General features: G+C 39.2%; 1 protein-coding gene across 1 annotated transcript in view; it reads left to right on the top strand.

Annotated features, from left to right (window-relative positions):
* Window positions 1–20,470, top strand: part of EXOSC8 (exosome component 8) — a 533,341-nt gene that overhangs the window by 234,439 nt on the left and 278,432 nt on the right. The window lies entirely within an intron of this gene.

Here is a 20,470-nt window from a genome sequence, read left to right as displayed (position 1 = left end):
GTCTGGCCAATAATAAAACTGTTGAAACAAAACACCATTAAAGCACAGCTGGCCTTTCCAGCCAAGAGAAAAATACATTTTTGCCAATGAGATGAGAACCTTTAATGACTTAGAAGAAGCTACTATATTCATCAAAAACAACAACATAGTGTCCATCCCAGGAGAAATGGAATGGATGGCCCCTACTCTTAAAAGAATAAAAGAAACAAATCCTTGGACTGATGCTAGAAAGAAGAAACAAAAAACTGATTCCACAATAGCTGTCCCCAAAAACTACATCTCTCAAAGTATCAACTGATATGGTACATCTTTTGTCATCTGTTTTTATTTTAATAAAAGGAGGGTTTCTTAAACAACTGAAAAACAGTAATGATTTATTCAGAATGTTCAAAGAGCCCAATAATTCTTCACAAAGGTAGGTCAACATGGGTTACTATTTACATTATATACAAGCCAAACAAAGCAACATATAATACAAACATAGAAGTTTCTATTCCCCTACTTGAACTCATTGAATACTATCTTGTTCATTTTTCATTGATTTTACTTATAATTTAAGTAATTAACTAATTCAACAAGGTACCATTCATCAGAGTTCAGACTCAAATGTAACAAATTAACATCATATATAATAGCAGTAACTGTAGAATGTTTTGAAAAAAAATGCTGTCATGGAGACTAATGCCTTCTTCAGTTAAAGCATGATTTAGAAATGTCATGTATATCCTGGTTAAATAATAGTAACAAGCTCTTAGTACAAATGTCATCATTATTCTGTCTAAATATAGTTAATATCAATTATGGCAGGTATCACAGCTACGTGTGCTGTTTGATCAATCCTGATATGGTGTGCGTGGATACAGCTGTGTCTGGCAGCTAGTACAAATGTCATTATTATTCTGTCTAAACATAGTTAATATCAATTATGGCAGGTATCATAGCTTCGAGTGCTGTTTGATCAAGCCTGACATGCTGTGTGTGGATGCAGTTGTATGCCATGGTTTTTGTCTCCGCGAAGCTGTAGGTTGTGGCTTGTGATTGAGGTTTACTGATGCTTGTGTATTAGGAAGAGACTTTTGGTGTTTTAGTCTGCATCCAGGGGAAAGGGGTGGATAAAATTGTAAGTTGGGATATTTTGAAAGAGAATAGTTTGTTTATACGTCTGCTGAGTGAGAGGTGGCAAGGCTTGGAAGAATGTGTTCTCTCTTATTGTTGCAGCTTGTTGGGAGTTTTTTTTTTTTTTTTTTTTTATCTGTTTGCTCTCCGTTCTTTTCCTGGCTGCTCCCTCGCTGAAAGGGAGGGAATTTAGGCTTGAAGTTGCAGTGAAGTGGCATTGCGAGCCTCTGGTATGCAGTACACAGACACACTAACAGAAACGGACGCTCCCAGGTTGCTATGATAACGAAGACAGAGTGACGCTGATGCTTAATGGCTCTGAGGAGCCTACGAGATGATTCTCGGCAATGAAGTTTTTGGTTTAAAAAAAAAAAATATATATATATATATATATATATATATATATATATACATATATATATATATGTGTGTATATTTCCCCTTCACAAGATCGAATATATGAGTAATCAAAACTCATAAGCCAGAGCCCAAAATCCCGAATATTCATATACTCGAAATTGTGAAGAGGCACAAAAGGAAAATTAAAAACACTATTTCTAATGTTTTTGCAGAGGGGGCTGCACCCCCCACACCCCCCTACTTACATATACCAACTCTGAGATCGCACTACAGCAAAGGAGATGGAAATGTACCAGTATGCGCTATATGTATAAGCGCTCAACGGGACACTTTCCATTCCTCCGCTGAAGTGCGGTCATGAAACCTGCACATTAAGGAACAGTACAGGGAGATCCAGCCCCCTGCAAAAAGGTAAGTAAAACCCATAATCTAATTTTTTACACTTCCCGTTCACAATTTCGAGTTATTGAAACTCGAGATTTTGAACTCTATCTTATGAGCTTCGAGCTTTCAGTAATTCGATCTTGTGAAGGAGAACCATATATATATATATATATATATATATATATATATATATACATACATAAAATAAAGGGGCTGTTTTAAACCACATGTACACATATTGATGGTCTCCCAACACTTCGTTTAGCTCATTAAGTTGATTCTTGATAAAAAAAAATATAAATAAAAAGTGCAGGTTTATATTTTATTTATTTATATTTGTTGACCGGGAGTGTCCGACTGGACATAGATCCATTTTCAGCAGAGGCCCGGGGAGAAAAGCTCCACAGTTAAAATAAACAGACAGTAGTTGCATTGGATTACATAGAGATTAACAATTTACATAGCAATTACTTACAACATATTTACAGATGAAGAACATAGTACATCAGTAGACAACTAGAATCTTTATCTGTGAAGTACATAACAGACATTAACAAATGTTAAAATAAGAAGTTCCTGCTGTATAAGTACTAGGCTTATGAGCATCTGAGCTTGCTATAATCAAGGTAGTTAGTGGAGTGGAAAGAAAGGTAGTGGTTGGATGGGGTGGGTGATATTAGAGTGGGAGTTGCAAGGGCATAGCCAGCATGTTTTTAGGTGCGCTTTTAGTAAAGTTTTGAAGTGGGTGCATGATGGTATGGAGGTAATTGTGGGTGGGAGGAGTTCCATAATTTGGCTATGGTGCAAGAAAATAGTGCTTCACCAGCAGAGTTATTGGCTTTAGTGATCTGCAAGTGATTTTTGTTGCTGGATCTTAGTGGTCTGGTGGTGCGATAGGGTTGGAGTAGATTCTGGAGGGATGGGACATTTAGTGGATGGTTTACTAGTTTGTGGGCTAGTGAGAGTTGATACCATTGAAGGAGGTGAGGGAGTTCTAGCCAGCCCAGTTCAGCAAGTGAGAGACAGTGGTGACTACGGTAGGATGCCCCTATGGCGAATTTGGCAATTTTGTTGTAGCAGGTCTCTAGCTTGTTTAGATCGCATTGCCTTAGGTTGGTATATATTGGAGAGGCATAAAGTAGGGTGGAGATAAGGTGGGAATTTGCTATTGAAATCTTTGCTGCTTTGGTGAGAAGATGCTTATTTCTGTATAATGCTCCTAGTTTTTTGTGGACTTTTTTATGGTCATGGATATGTGAATGTCAAATTTTAGTTTATTGTCTATTTCCACTCCTAGCAATTTGGTGTGTTCAGTTGGGTATATAGTGGTGTTGTCTTTTGCTGTGCTGTTAAAGTGAGAATTGTTTTGAGTATGTTTGATGGATTGGAAGATGAGTAGTTTAGTTTTGTTTGGGTTGAGTATTAATTGGGCATCAGATAACCAAGTTTCAACAGAGGAAAAGGCTTCCTGTGTGGCTTTTTGCAGTTTGGGTAGGGACTGGGCTGAGCAGATGATGGTCGAGTCATCTGCAAATTGAATGAGTGTGCCATGTATGGTGGCAGAGGCTAGATTATTTGTGAAAACAGAGAAGAGTAGGGGTCCAAGGATGGATCCTTGGGGAACCCCTATGAAGACAGGTAGTTGGGGAGATATGTCATTCTGCCATACAACGGATTGTTGATGGTCAGACAGGTAACTCTGAAACCAGTTGGTGACTGATTGTGCATAGGATAGGTTATTGAGGACCGAGATAAGTTGTTTGTGTGGGACCATGTCAAATGCTTTAGATAGGTCTAGGAAAGTAGCAGAGGAGAGATAGCCATTGTTTTTATGCTGAAGGATAGTGTTAGTAAAGGGGAGTAAGGCAGTGGTGGTGCTATGGTTTGGTCAGAAACCATGCTGAGTATTGGAAAGGAGGTTGTGAGTAAGGAGGTAGTCTGAGACCTGAGAGTGTATGTATCTCTCTAGTATTTTGGAGAGTGGAGAGAGAATAGCTATGGCTCTGTAATTGGTTAGTTCTGTGGAGGGTCCGCCTTTGTGGAGGGGAATTATATGTGATACTTTCCATAGTGTGGGAACATAACTTTCTGACAGAGATCGGTTAATCAAGATGGATACTGGGTAGGCCTGAGCATCAGCTGCGATTTGTAGGTATTCACTTGGGAGGTTGTCTGCTGCTAATTTGATGGGTTTAAGTTTAGTTAAGAGTTTTTTTATGTTGGAGGTAGGTACAGGAGAAAAGAGAAGGCAGTGGGGAGATTAGTAGTTGAAGGTGTGGGTTGGAGGGGAGGGGGGTTGTGTTGTTTAGCTAGTGATAGTATGGTTTGTGTGAAGTGTTTGTTGAATGAGGTAGCAATATTTTCTGAGGAGTGAGGGATGTTAGGAGGAGGGGTACTGACTTTACCTGGGTGGAGGATGGAGTTTATGGAGGACCAGAATTGTTTGGGGCTGTGTTCGGAGGAGTCTAGGGCAGACTGGTAGTATTGGAATTTGTCCTGTTTTATTAGCTTTTTGACTATTGCATAGTTCTAGGAATTTCTGTCTAGTTGAGGGGGTCTTTGTTTTGCGCCAGTGCTCCCAGGCTTTATCCCTGTTTTTCATTTATGACTTAGTGGTTTTCTGTAGCCATGGGGAGGGTTGTGCTTTGATTCTGGAAAGTCTTATGGAGGCATGGTAATTAAGGATGCTCAGGAAGGTAGTATTAAAAAATTCAACTGCGTCATCAAGACTGAGGTACTTTAGAGGATGCCAGTTACATTCTTTGAGGGATGAGATGAATGTGAGTGGGTTAAGGTTTTAGCTTCGTATAGGTATTTTTTCAGTACGAATGTTGGGGAGTGATCACTGAGGCTATCTGATAAGCAGCCTGTTATATATGACTGGGGGCTCTTACTGACTAGTATCCAATCCGGAGTAGTGTGCTTGCTGGAGTTTTTATTTATCCTGGTTGGTAACTGGACTAGTTGGGTGAAGCCATGAAGGTTTACATGATTGGTTGGATGGTTGCCAGAACAGGATTGCCAGTAAATATTGAAATCACCTAAAATGATAGTTTCTTGGGGGAGATGGTGGGTAGACCAGCTGAGGAGGCTTTCTAGTGGAGGGATGTTTTGGCCAGGTGAGAAGTAGCATCCAATTATGTTGATGGTTTTGTTTTGGTTTATTTTGAGGTTGGTATATATTATTTCTTCATTGCCTATTTGTGGAGCTGATGATTTTAAGATCTGGCTGTTTAGATGCTGTTTAAATATTATAGCTACACCGCCTCCTTTCTTGTTTAGCCGGTCTACTCTTAGTATGCCATAACCTGTAGGGAGTATTTGCTCACTGGTAATGTGAGGTTTTAGCCAGGTTTCTGTCAGGATGACTATATCTGGGGAGTACAAGTCTATGGTGACATGGAGTTCATGGACTTTGTTGGATATACTTCTAATATTTAGGCTTAGTAGAAGGAAGTCATTTGGCTTTCTATTGTCTGTAATATGGGAGAAGGTGTGGTTTCTAGTCTGATTATGAGGATTGGGGTTGGAGACGGTAGGGCCAGGGTTAGGGTGGATATCTCCACTTATGGCTAGTTTTGATATGCATGAGGTTATTAGTTTTCTCAGTTTTTGAATGTGTTTGTTTATAAGGGAAACTTTATGATTGTGCTCTTTGGGTAATAGGTATGGTGGGAGGGTTACTATGTTAAGTTGTAGGGATGCTTTATGTTTGAGTAATATAGTTGGTAAAATATGTGGGGGGTGCATAGGGATGGTTCTTGAGTTGGTGGGAGGGGAGCTGAGGGTGAGACATGAGTGGTGGTGTGAGTAGTAGTACAGTGGTAGTGGTTGAATGCGGGAATGATAGAGCTTTGGTAAGATGCAAGATATGCAAGGAGAGTGCATGCAGTGAGCATAGGTAAGGTATGCTTGTACATGTTAGTTGAGGAGGTGTGATAGTAGTGGGAAGGTGGAGGAGGTAGTGTTGGGTTAGCGCTGTGGTTGGCTACTGGAAAGATGGGATGGGTTTGTAAGTGTAATAAAGGTGGGACCACTGGGGGCGGGTGGGAATAGGGGGCAGGGTGGGGAGCGAAGCGGGTAGAGACCCTGTTAGTTGCTCTTATGAGGGGGCTGGAAACAATCAGGTAACAGAGTTAATTGATGAATGAACATATGATGGTAACAAAGGTGATTGTAGTTTTAAAAAATGGTGCCTGCCACAGGTAATATTTATTAACTTTGGGATTATCTTAAGGTAATAAACAGGGAAGGGGGAGGGGAGAACAAGGGTGTGAGCAGGCACTTCTTTGTACTGCTGCTAATGAGCCAAAGCAAAAACAAGTTAGTGTTTGAGAAACAACCACAATTGACCAAGGACTGCTCTGAAACTGTAAGTCATTTCTTAACCATTTTCAGGTGGAAAAACAGGATAACCTTGTATCAGTAGGCCACTGTGGTCTCAGTTTAAATTAACAAACACACAGTATTGATCAGATTATGGATACTATCTGCTAACAGAAGGGAATGAGAGAGAAAGTGGAAGATGAGTGTATGTGTGTGTGTGTGTGTGTGTGTGTGTGTGTGTGTGTGTGTGTGTGTGTGTGTGTGTGTGTGTGTGTGTAGGGGGGGGGCTGCTGCTTACAAGCCAAAGCAGAGTGCTCACCAGGGGAAAATGAATATTGGCTCAAACAGGTAGACACATACTCAAAGTTAACTTTAGCTGTTTGCAGATAGTTCAGACCCGGACTGCGCTTTTCTTATAAGAATGATAAAGGTGGTACCGCAGTTAAATACTTAAGATATTTAAAATGTATTTTGGTCCAAACACATTAAGGATGTACATTAGAGTGGAAGTCTGAGTTATTGTGAAAAACTAAGAGCACTTGGTCTTGTGCAGTATCCTTTGCAGTGGTCTGGGAGATGAGCTTGCTCAGACATGTTGGGCATATGGGGATAGCTGATTCTAGGGGTGTTTGGGGTTGCTAGGAAGTGCTAGAGAGTCATCAGATTTCCTTCATGGAAATATCTGTGGGAGTGGAAGGTGTGTTGAGTGGTTCACCGGCAGAGTGGCCCCTGCATGGAACAGGCTGGTAAAATGGAACAGGACAATATCGGTTTTGATATTTTAAGAACAGCCTGGAAACACACCTCATGAACTAGTGAATAGTATTCTGGCAAAACTGGATGGGCATTGTTGCCCTGCTTGAAGTACTGATATGTGTGTATGTAAAGATGGAAAAATACTGTATGGACTGTATAAACATTCTTGGAAGGAGCTAATAATAAGCATTACACCTTGTGGTCTCTCAAATAAGTAACAGCCAAAAAAAAAAAAACACACAATAGTTGTGTGTAATGTATGATTTTAGTAAATCTAGACATAAAATATATAATCGTCATATAAGATGAAGCAGTCTGCTGAATTTAGATATTAAAGACAGGATTTAATAACATGGGTGTGTGTATAATAACATCACTGTTTTAACTCGTCATAAATGACATACACTATTTTGAACATCAAGGGGAAGCATGATGATTTTCTCATATAAGTAAATGTGCATAACAAGTCATATAACTGCTTTAACTTGAATTGTGGTTTTGTAACCCATCTTAACCATACATAGTACTTAAGCTGTTACCAAGGTAACTAATGATGTTAAGTTGTCCAGTCTCACCTTCGTTCTTGCTGGATGGGTTCGAAGCCAATCCTCGGCTCCAACTTGGCCACTTTCTATAGCTCGAGAGCTTTTTACTGGCCTGAGGCTACCCCTTATCCCAGAATGCCAGGAGTCAGCTACCCAGATCTCATTTGCTGCTTTAGCTGCGAGGTTGCGTCAATACTGGCTCAGGCTTAGTATAACTTTTTTCTCTGTTTAAAGTTAAATAATTTACTTGAAAAGTTAATATTTTTTCTCTGTTTATAGTAGTTTGTAAGTTTATTTAGTCGTAAACCCCTTCTCTTGTCCTTTGTTGCATTTTTGTGCTGTGTTGGCAGTCACCCCTTAGTCGTTAGGCCTTCTGTTGTTCCCTGAACTTGTTTAAGTTAGAGAGTTCTCCCCCCCCCCCCTTTAAGGACAGCTGTTTAAGTTAGAGGCTCTCCTTTAAGGTTTTTATCAATATATTTTTTTTATTATTGTAGTGTCTTTTTGTGGTACTTCCTTCCTTTTTTCTCAAAATGTCCAAGGAAGTTAAAACCTCAGGGTTTAAAAAGTGTGACTCATGCTGTCAGAATATGTCTCTGACAGATGACCACACTAGTTGTGTGTACTGCTTGGGGGCTGTGCACCTGCCGGACTCTTGCTCTATTTGTCATGCCTTTAGTCCACGGGTCCTGCAGGAGCAGAAAAACCAGCTGATCCTCCGTGGATTGTTGAAACAGGATTTTCTGGCTAAAGCATCTCAGCCAGTGAAATCTTTGAAGTCAGTCAAGCCGTTGGCTCCATGTTCGGAACTGACCTGTGAGCTTGACAGACCAAGTGAGTCGTTGCCCTCTGGCACAGACAAGACTACTCCTCAGTCAGCTCCAACTGTTACCTCAGAGCTGTCTCGGAGCCACAAACGAGCTAGTCTCTTTCATTTGAGCCGATTTGCTCAGTGCCACAATCACCCTTACTTCAGAGCACAGCCAATCATCGCTTATCTTCCCACTCCTCTCGATCCTCAAGGTTATCAGATCAGGACATGGAGAGAGTGGTCAGTAGGTTGCTGTAGTCTCAGGCCCTTGCAAAATTCCTTTTGAGCCTGCCTCAACAGGCCTCGGCTCCATCCACTTCGATATTGATTCCTCCTCCGACTATGCTTTGTTCGGAGCCGGAGTCCATGGATGTTCTGATGGTGGTTTCTTCAGCTCCGATGAAATCCTCTTCGGCTCTGATGTTGGCTCTGATTACCTCTGTTCTTCCTTCCATGGAGGTATCTGAGCGTCTAAGCTCTCTTGTCGACTCCGAGGGGGGAAGTGGCATCGCACCCTTGTTGGACCCCACTCTCCCTCTCGGAGCATCAGCTTAGTTGAGCTTGGCTCTCACATCGGCCTCAAAACCATCGCCCCCAGCGCAGAGTGGGATTCCTGTCTCTTCGGAGCTGGAGCCCTCTTTGTGCCGAGACCGTGACGCTTTCGAGGTCATGCGGAGAGTGCTGTCCCCACAGACGGCCCCACTATCGGTCCCATTGGCTCCTTTCCGTTCGGTGCCTGTGCCAACCTCTGCTCCTGCTCCAGCCCCAAAGAGTAGGGAACCTATGCCCCAGGACACCCCATTGGGTGAACCCTCTTCTTCCGAAACCTCCCCCAGAGCATTCTGCGCAGGCTTCCCAGAAGAAAAAGTGTAAGAGTAAGCACCAAGACTCCCGTCACCTCAGATACAGACCTGGATGAATCGGAGGGGTCCCCAAGGTCCCCCTCTGAAGATGTTTCCTTTTCGGACATCCTCGAGATTCTTGGGGAGAGGCGTAGCTGGACTTCCTAGCCCCCTCCGAGGACGAGTCTGTATACCTCGATGCATTTGGTTCCCGACCTTCCACCTCCTGGACGTCTCCGTCTTTTGATCCACTCATGTCCGTAGTGTCTCGAAAAGCTTGGTCAGCTCCAGACTTCAACAAACCTGTCCCGAGGAGACCTAATAAATTTATCACAGCTCCCCAAGACAAACAATTTCTGGCTAAAGGTGTCCCAGTTGATGCCATGGTGGTAGCAGCAGCCGCAAGGAGAGAGTTAGCTGAAACCTCCTTATCTTTCCATCCACCGAATAAAGAGTCTCGTATGATGGACAGATATTGGAAGCAAATGTTTTCATCAGCGACCTTCTCCCTTAGGTCCCTGAACTATCTTTCCCATTTTACTAGACTTCAGAGGAATCTCCTAAAAGAGCTTGGAGATGCCCAATAAGATCCCACAGCTGAGAGAGCTTCAGCCAAGGTAGCTACCCAGCTGGTGACTTTAAATTCTGTAGTCAACTCCTCCATGAGGCTTATTTCATACACAGCTGGTGGAGCGAGCAGAGCTGCAGGAACAGGAGTGGATCTTAGGAGACATTTTTGGCTGCGGCTGTGTCAAGTTTGCGGAACCTTTCAGAGCGTCCTTCACCAGTACCCCCTTTGATGGCTCCTCTCTCTTTGGGCCTCAGGTGAAAGACATGCTTACCAGGTGCCAACAGGAAGGCAAGATGCTCTCTGATGTGGGAGTCCATTTTTCCACTCCTACCAGACCATACCCAAAGGGTCAGAAGGGTGGAAAGATGTGGTTTCGAAAATCCCAGGGACCCTTGCCTGACGCACGTGGTGATTTTTCCCCCAGGGGCAAGGGGGGAACAATAACAATGACAGACGCCACCTTCGTGGCAGAGGGGGTCCGTAAAATCAGGGTGACAGAAATGTGTTCTCTTCCAAACCCTATCAACATCCCTGAAGGGATGCCCGATTACTCAACTCTGGAGGCAGTCAGGGGAAGGCTTTCATTGTACCCAGTCGCCTGGCAAAATATTACAAAAGACAAATGGGTACTATCCATTGTATCAGGAGGTTACAAAATTCCCTTCCATCAACCCCCTCTTGTTTCAAGAAAATTCATCCCAGATGTTCCACCCAATCTATGGGATCAGACAGTCACAGAAGTTTCAAGATTGCTAGAAAAAAGAGCCATCCAGGAAGTCCCTGCAGACCAAGTAGGATCCGGAGCTTACTCAAGATTCTTTTTAGTGCCCAAAAAGACAGGGGACTGGAGACCAATTCTGGATCTCAGCAGATTAAACAAATCTGTACAAAAAGAAAAGTCCCGAATGGTAACACTACAGTCCATTCTCTCCTTCCTGGGTCAGGACAATTGCATGTGCTCCATAGATCTTCAGGACGTGTACTATCATATAAAAATGGACAGACAGTCCAGGAGATTTCTACGCTTCTGGCTAGGGGCCAGTCGTTACCAATTCAGAGCTCTGCCCTTTGGTCTCACCACAGCCCCCAGGGTGTTCACCAAATTCATGGCAGTAGTTGCGGCTCACCTGAGACGTCTAGGATTCCAGGTGTTTCATTATCTAGACGACTGGCTCCTCACTGCTACCACCAGGTAACAACTTATAGAGGCACGAGATTACACCATCACATCCTGTGCTCAACTAGGTATCACAATAAACTTCGAAAAGTCTGCCTTGTTGCCCTGTTAATCTATTACAAACATAAGAGCAGAGCTAGACACAAGAAAAATTATTGTAAAATTGCCTCAGGAAAGAGTTTCCATTATTCGACAACAGGTGTCACTTCACCTGAGGAGCAAAAGAATTCAAGTCAAATATGACCTTCAAGCTCTAGGGTCCATGGCAGTAGCCATTCTTCTAGTTCCCTTAGCACGCTTTCACATGAGAATCCTTCAGTGGCTTCTTTTCCACACAGTGGTCGTTCCAGGAATTACCCATGTCTCACATGATGCTGATTATGGAATTTTGCAAAAGACACCTTTCCTGGTGGATGGTCTCCCCACTAGTGACTCAGGACAGACCTTTCATGGAATCCCATCCGGTTGCCACAGTGACCACGGACGCTTCCCTGATGGGGTGGGGGGGCATTATCTAGGGAAGACAGTCCAAGGCACGTGGCAACCTCATGAGTACCACTTGCACATCAACGTCCTGGATATGAGAGCGGTGCTTCTAGCATTGCAAGCTCTTCAAGACTCTCTCCTTGCCGGGACTATTGCAATACAGATGGACAACATGTCGGTGGTTTGGTACATCAACAAACAGGGTGGAGCCAGGTCTTACCCCTTGTGCCGAGAGGCCCTCAGACTGTGGCAATGGGCAATTTCCTCCCAACGTTTTCTGACAGCAGTGCATATCCCTGGGAAATCCAATGTAATAGCGGACAGGCTCAGCAGGGCTATCCTCATGCTGCACAAGTGGTCTCTGAAACAAAAAATTGTGGATCTTATTTTCTGCAAATGGGGCCAGCCTTGCTGCGATCTCTTTGTCTCTCCCCTCAACAATAAATACAGCAGCTACTTCTCCCTTGTTCCTCCTTCAGGTCAGACACCCAGGGGCGCTGTATTCCACGATTGGCCTCAGGGACTCCTTTATGCTTTTCCCCCCTTCCCCCTAATTCCAGAAGTCATTCAGAAAACAAAATTGTTGGGTTGTAAGATGATCCTCATTGCCCCCTATTGGCCTTGACAGATTTGGTTTCCGTTCCTTCACCCCCATCTTCTAGCCCATCCTTGGGTTCTGGACCCAGTGCCGGACCTCTTGATTCATCAGTCAGGCGGGGGTTACACCAATCCCTCCAATCTCTCAAGCTCACAGCTTGGTTACTCCACTTCCAATCTTAGCCAGGCTCCCCAATATTTCCCCAGCAGTGCGTGATATTGTTGTTTCCTCCCATAAGACCACTACAAGGAAAGTTTATGCTAGCAAATGAAAAAGATTCTCTTACTGGGCAGAATCCAGGAATTTAGATCCTTTTACAGCTCCAGTACACGAAATTTTGGATTTCATAGCAAAACTGTTTGAATCTGATGCAGCTGCTGCTGCCATCAGAGTACGACTAGCTGCCATTTCACATTTTCACATTGGAGTTTTTAACTCAAGCATAATGTCTCACAAACTCTGTAAGGCCTTCATGAGAAGTACATTTCTACTTAGACCCCCAGTGAGAGAGCCTCTTCCACCTTGGGATCTCAATTTGGTTCTGACCTCCTTGATACTGCCACCCTTTGAACCACCAGCATCATGTTCTTTGAAATTTCTCTCTCTGAAAACTCTCTTCCTGGTTGCTATTACTTCTGCCAGACGTGTTTCAGAACTCCATGTCCTCTGTGTTCGCCCTCCATACCTGTTTTTTCACAAAGACAGAGTTTCTCTGAGAACCAACCCATCTTTTCTACCTAAAGTTTGTTCAGAACACAATTTGAATCAATCCATTGAACTTCCTGTCTTTTTCCCTAATCATTCCAACAAGGCAGAATACACAGATTACACCAATTGGATGTGCATAGACAACTATGTTTCTATCTCCATAGAACTAAAGAGCTGAGAAAATCAGATCAGTTGTTCCTTTTATTTGCTAACAACAAACAAGGCCTTCCAGTTTCTAAAGTAACCTTATAAAAATGGTTATCAGACACCATTGCCTATACTTACCATTTGCGACAAAAAGATCTTCCAGCAAGACCCAAAGATCATTGAATCAGGTCATTAGCTACTTCGGTAGCTTTTCAATCTAGATTGCCGATAGATTCAATTTGTGCAGCAGCTACTTGGGCAGATCCTCATACATTTATTTCTCATTACAAAGTAGATGTGGTCCCCCGGGGCAGGGCTTCCTTTGATTCCACGGTTCTGAAGAGTCTGTTCCAATGAGCCACCCAGGATTGAGGTGCTAGAGAGATGCTGTCCCATCCAGCAAGAACGAAGGCGAGATTGGACAACTTAACATAAATAAGTTATGTACCTACCATAACGTTCCGTGTTAGTTGTCCTTCATCTCGCCTTCCTTCTTGTGTTCCTCACTCCTTCCCCCTTCCTCTCGCCTTCCTTCTTGCGTCCCTCCCTCCTTCCCCCTTCCTCGAGAATTGAGAGGAGTTTTTCAGTGGTTTCACTGGCTAACTTGTTTTCTTAGTTGCTTCCCAAGCAAACCATTACAATTTACTGTATATCCAGGTTTAATAATAATAGATTATCTTCTGTGATTATGATTGTCTAGTGTAAGCTATCTCAAATGAGATATGGGTAGCTGACGCTGGGCATTCTGGGAAAAGGGGTAGCCTCGAGCCAGTAAAGAGCTCTCGAGCTATAGAAAGTGGCCGAGTCGGATCCAAACCCTTCCAGTAAGAAGGAAGGCGAGATGAAGGACAACTAACATGGAACGTTATGGTAGGTACATAACTTCTTTTTTTTTATACATGACATCAAGCTGACATAGTTAAAGGGAAACAGTAGAAGCCTGAACTAGGAATGTCACAGAATGTAACAATCGCATTCTGAACAAATAGTATTAAATTGACAATAATCACTCAATTTAACCATTGCTAATTATACAAAATAGAATGTTGCCATTTAAATCTAAAAACTTTCAGTATATGCCATAAAATGGCAATCTATGAATATGGAAAGGGAACGTTTAATCATTAATCACAGTAAGTGAATTTGTTGTTTTTACTTCTGATGTATCCAGTGAAATACACTGTATTATAAACATTGGGTGTAAATATTATTACCATCTAGTTATATTAAGTAATACGTTTTGAAAGACTTCATCAGTAAGAGTGAATATGTTAAATATCTGTCTGCTATAATTTTTTACTGAGGTTTTATATATGATGCATCCTACTTTACTATGATTGAATTGCTTGTCATCTATCTTTCATGTAAATATTAATTGCTTATACAATAAGTAGACATTTATGTTGTATTAGAATTATGTCTAATCTACAATAGTACTGTATCTGTTCAAAATAATATAAATATTGCTTATTCCTATTACAAATATTCTCCATATGATAATTCAATTTATGGAGCTCAGATGTTCTGGATTGTCAAGGTATGAATGATAATTTGATGGACTTAGGTTTATCCATCAGATTAGGGATGATTTTCATTCCATGGCTAGTGCGGATCTTAGTTTTGTTAACATTTATTAATTTAAATTTGTTATTTCACAAAAACATTTTAGTACACCTGACCAAAACATTACTTTAACACTCGAAGTATAAAACTGATAATTTCTTTTAAAAGCTCAAACATATACTTTGTAGTTATCAGAGGAAAATGTTTAATGGTCACAATAAAACAAAAAATACATAGTCTAAACAACCTAAGATGGATTTAACTTTATTATCTTTAAATACCAATGACGTAAACAATCCTAGCAAGTGATCAAATCTACTGAAATATTTAAACTGAACAAAGCACAAATTGTCTTCCTTCAAGAAACTAATTTCAAAACAAATTACAATTACAAATGGAATCCTAAGGAACATATGAGGTTCATATCAGAACGACGAAAACACATTTTGTGGAATGCGTTTTCGTCGACACATGTAGGGCATACAGACAAAACAGTGAAGCGGCTCTTCAGCGAATTCTTTCCCTGGGAAAGAAGTTGCTTGACCGCTTCGTTACTTTGCCTGTTCTGGTGTGTAGTGTGGTCCCTTGTCCAGTATAGCTCCCGAGCGTGATTGTGCAACAGTTTCTAACCTTAGGGTTAGGGTGCAGGTTAAGGTAAGTGCATATATAGGAAAGTGTTTACTGTTTTTTTTATTTTGCATTGGATGCATGGTTGAGTTGTGTGTGTGTTTTTAGCTGTTTACTTTTGTTTTGGGGGGGTAGGATTAGAGTTAAGGTAAGTCTGTTTGGAACTGTTTATATAAATGTGCGAGAGTTACTGACCTTAGGGTTAGGGTGCGGGTTAAGGTAAGTGCATATGTTTTACAATGTTTACTGTTTTTTTTTTTTTTGTTAGATGTATGTTTTGGTTACTTGAATGTGTATTTAGTTGTTTACTGGTTTTGGGGGGGGTATAGTTAGGGTTAGGGTATTTGTGTAAGTGTTTGATGTTTTTTTTTGGGGGGGGGTTTCTTGCCATAGAAAAGAAATCGCTGTTCTGTGGTTTCGACATTTTCAGCGTTCGCTGAATGTGTCGATGTAACACCGCTGTTTTCAGCTTTCGGTGTTATAATATGAACCCGAATATATGATATTGGGGCAATCCACTTGTAAGACAAAGACAAAAGGGGTAACAATTTTACGGAAAACAAATTTGATTAACCCAGAAATAATTTTTATGAAGATAAAGAAGGCCTTATGTCATTAGTAATAGTTAAATATAATAACAGAATATGGACCCTAGTCAATATGTTCTGGTTCGCAGCCATTGGAACAGGAACTGTTAAAAAAAACACTTGGATTTAATTTCCAATAATTATAAAGGCAACTTAATATTAGGAGGAGATTTTAACTGTATATTTGATATTTCTTTTTTTTTACTTTAAATATTTTTTTTTTTTTATTTGAAGAGTGATATTTTGTCAAACATTACACGAATTCAAAATGAAAAACGTGTATACAATTCTTAAATATATTTGATATTTCTGAAACCACAAATAAAAGACCGCTGCATGTATCTGTTGCTTTAAAGAAGTGGGTAGAATAATTTCATCTTGTCGATGCTTTCATATTTAAAGAAGATAAATCTTTGTTGTTTTCCCATCAACGTCACAGATTTGGTACCCAAACTAGAATAGATAAAATATTTGCTGCCCATGACTTGTACTCCAAAATCATTAATTGCTCAATCACTCCCTGCCCCTTTTCAGACCACAATTCATTGATACTAAAACTTCAAAATGGATACAAACCATTAGTTTTTAACTCCAGAATTCCAACATATATAACTAAAATTAGAGTTCAAACCGTGGTTATTATCTGAATTACAGTTCTTCTTAGATATTAATTATACCACAGAGATAAATAAAATGATATGGGACTCATTAAAAGCTTACATATATGGTAAAACCCTAACTTGGTGTAAAAAAAAAAAATCAGCGAATGGGATTCTGAATTATTAGATCTCCAATCCAAACTTTTGTTAGTAAAAGCTGAAAAAATCAAAATCATTTGGAGATGAAAAAGAAAGTAGAAGTATTAAGAAATACAATTAAATTCTAACACACAACACTAGTTTAGCTCTAGAAAAACTAAAAATTAATACCTTGGCCACTTCTCCCAAATATCTACATCATTTAACCACAAGAATCAAAATACAATCAAAAGTTAATAACATTAAAAGCATCTTCCATGAAAAGAATGGGAAAATTGTCTCGGATATAGGTGACATTCTTGATGCCTATAGAAATCAAAGTATGGAACATTTCCAAAAAGAAAATATATATATCGATCAAGGAAATCTAGATGAAAAATGTTCTAATATAAAAAAAAAAACAGAAAAATTGAAAGTAGATCTGCAAGCACCCATATCCTACAAAGAAATTACAGGTACAATAAAAGAGGGTAGAAATAATAAAGTTCCAGATATAGATGGCATAACTATGGAAATATTTTTTTCCTTCAAAGATACTATCCCTCTTCCATAAAACTCTATTAGAAATTCAGTCACAAGCTTTAATACCACCCTGTTGGAGATATTCCTTAAACATACCAATCCTACAGGAAAACAGATCCCCAAACCTCTCTACCTCTTATAGACCTGTATCATTATTAAATAATGACTATAAGATATTTATGACAATATTAACTAACAGAATGAAAATACCACTATCCAAAACAGTAAATAATGATCAAACTGGATTTATATATCATATAAACACACATGACAATAATAAAAGGATAATTTCTCTTATAGATTATGTTAATAAAGAAACACTCATAATTGGCTTAGATATAGAGAAAGGCTTTGATTCTCTAAATTGGGACTATTTATTCAAAATCCTAAAGCTATTTTAATTTCCTGCACCCTTTGTTCATCTCCTAAAGAATATATATATAAACAATTTAGCGTATGTCAAGTTAGGTCCTTTTACCTCTGAATCTATACATATAGCAAAAGGCAGTAAACAAGGATGTCCCATGTCACCGATTTCTGTTTGCTCTGGCTATTAAAATATTGGCAGATTCAATTTGTAACGATATAAAAATCAACGGAATAGATGTTTTTGAACAATACAATTCTAAAGTAATGTTATTTGCGGATGACATATTGCTAACATCTAATACAAAAGAGACATTAGAATAATTAGATATATTAATTGACAAAGTTCACATGACTTCAGCATTCCATTTCAATAAATCAAAATCAATTTTTTTTATTTTTAAATAAAAAAAAAGAACTGCAGACTAAGGGGATCACATCATCTGGAAACACAAATCTACCTTAAAATATCTAGGAATTGAGTTATGCAAGGATAATAATGAATTGGTCTCAAAAAACTACAATAATATCATTAATACAATTAAAATGTCTGTGGAAAAATGGAACAAAATAATATTAACATTTGAAGATAGACTGCAGTTAATAAAAATGGTTTTACTGCCCAAGATCCTATATATAGCCTTGGCAATACAACTGTTACTATAAAGGAATATACGTAAAGAAATAAATTCATGCCTAATAACATTTTTATGGTTTCCCAAAAGAAACAGAATAGCTTTAATACATCATATCAAACCATGGAAAGAGGAAGGATTAAACTTTCCTGATATAGAAACATATATATAAAGACATCAATATCTAAGACAATCTCAGCATGGAGAAGTCCAAATTACTCTGCAAATTGGAAAGAATTACTAATTGTAATATCGATATATGAATGTGATTTACAAAAAAAAATTCATGTAACAGATATGTGCCATGGCAAATTGTTTTTATGTATTAGTATTCAATATAATATAACTAAACCAATAAAACTCGTATGGTTAATTATTACATAGACTTATTTAGGAAAATTATTAATGCAAAATATCGATTTGAAAATCTGGTTTTATTTTTTAACACCATTTATAGTCACAAAGAACTTTCCACATAAAATATATAGAGAAATGATTAATTCCTGGGAGCAGAAAGGATTTGTTTGTTGGCTAAAATGTATCAAAGAATTAAAAGTTTTAGATATGCAAGTAATAAAAACAACATACAAAATTCCACAACAGGACTGGCTAAATTTAGAGAGTATTCTGTCATATTCGCAGGATTCAAGTAGAATAATTAACAATTAATTTAAAGAAATACCTAAATTTACGAATTACATATATGAAATCATATATAATGACTTTGACATGGGAAACAATATTGACAGATATATTACCACAACATTTTACAGAATATTGATAAACTGTAAAACAACGCCTAAAACCTCACATTGGAAATATATAACCAAGGGACACTCAATACAGTTAACTGAAGATATTAAAACAAATATCTTATTATCGATAAAATATACATCCTTTACACAATACTGGAAAGTGTTTAATTGGAAATGCTTGCACAGAGCATTCTTAACCCCAGACAGTGTCAGTAAAATTAGTTTTTCCATAAAAGGAATATGTTGGAGATGTGAGCAAGTACACAATGCAGATTGGAACCACATTTTCTTTGATTGTGTTAAAATTAAGCCATTTTGGAATGGTATTAATAACTTTCTACAAGCTTTATTTAATGAATCATTTTATTTAACTAAAGCTCTTGTATTATTAAATGTGAACAAATTAAAATAAAGAACTAAGAATTTATCCAAAGCCATTTATCAACAACCCTTGGGGAAAAGTCTTATCGTTGATTGACACTATACAATAATTGATCAGACACTCTGATAATGGATTGGACATACTTATAAAGTAGCTGTATACATTAAGATCTGTTATAGTGTCAGGCTAATGTAAATAGTGTACATAGTTATTTAAGATATTATGTATAAATACTATGGAATTCATTCAAATGTATTTGAAAAATAAAAAAAAAAAATGTTGAGAAAAAAAAAAGAAATGTACACACAGAGTATCGCATATGAAAAAACATGCAAATGCAGTGGTATATCTTCCCAGCTTAAGGGTAAGCTGTGCTGTGATGTACCTGTTTATGCAGGAAATAAAAATTAAACTATAAATGACACTTTCAGGGTATACAGTGCGAGCTGCTGTTTAATGCATCCAATGGTACCTCAGACTGCAGGGCCTATTTAGAGATTTCTGTAGAAGATATAATCCCATTAGATCACATACCTCTCAGGATTTGTTCCTTATCTTGAAATATGAGGAACTTGCAGTAATGGTCTTTTCGGGAGGTTAGAGTTGGTGGGGAGAGAAATTGGCCTGTGAAGTAGTCACTTTGTAAAGAGGGTAAGGAAAACTCCTGGCCTAGCACTAAAGGAAGCTTCTTTCAGAGGAACACTTATAGATCTTAGCCCTGCTGTCCCTGCAGCAGTTTAAATATCCTCAGGTTAATTTGATTGTGGGTAGAAGCTTTATTCTCTGTGTCTTCAGGCCATTTGGAGAGGTCATTGTTTTGTTTAAGAATGAATTGCATGTTTTCCACCTCTGCCAGCTTGATATCTGCATCATAGACACTATAGAGGACTTTTATTTTTCCATGACCTTTGGCATCAAGGTCTTGATTTAGCTTACATTTATAATAATCACTGTTGCTTCTGATAGTGGTTGAAAGCTCCTTTGTGCAGAAGGAAGCACTGGCATTCCAGAGACTTGTCAGGATGGTTCTGGTGTAAAATTCTTAGTCTTGGCAGTTGGGATCTTCAAATCATACCTCTAAACCTCTTAGTGCAAGAAATCTGGACACAACCTGAAATAATAGGGGGGCAAAGACCCAAAAATAGGAATAGATGTTAAATATTGCTCTTATAAACTTGGAAAGTTGCCAGAGTAACAGGATGTGTGTTTGCATGCATTTTATGAAGGTTATAAAGTCTTAAACGAATGCCATTATTTAGTGACTTCAGTCCTTACTGATTTGTCAGAAAACCACATATTTTATGAGGAGCAGACCAAAAAGTATGAGGCGAAAATCTGACAGTTGAGAGGTGTGCTTCAAATAGGCAGTCTTCTGTGCATTTACTGTTGATATAGACTTGTGTATGACTTTTCTGTCCAGCAAAAAGGAGCAGAGTGATTATGTCTTTGTT

The sequence above is a fragment of the Protopterus annectens genome, chromosome 5.part1 (assembly GCF_019279795.1).
Source record: "Protopterus annectens isolate FY-2018-M chromosome 5.part1, PAN1.0, whole genome shotgun sequence".
NCBI classification, from domain to species: Eukaryota; Metazoa; Chordata; order Ceratodontiformes; family Protopteridae; genus Protopterus; species Protopterus annectens.
This window is presented reverse-complemented; position numbering and strand designations above follow the sequence as displayed.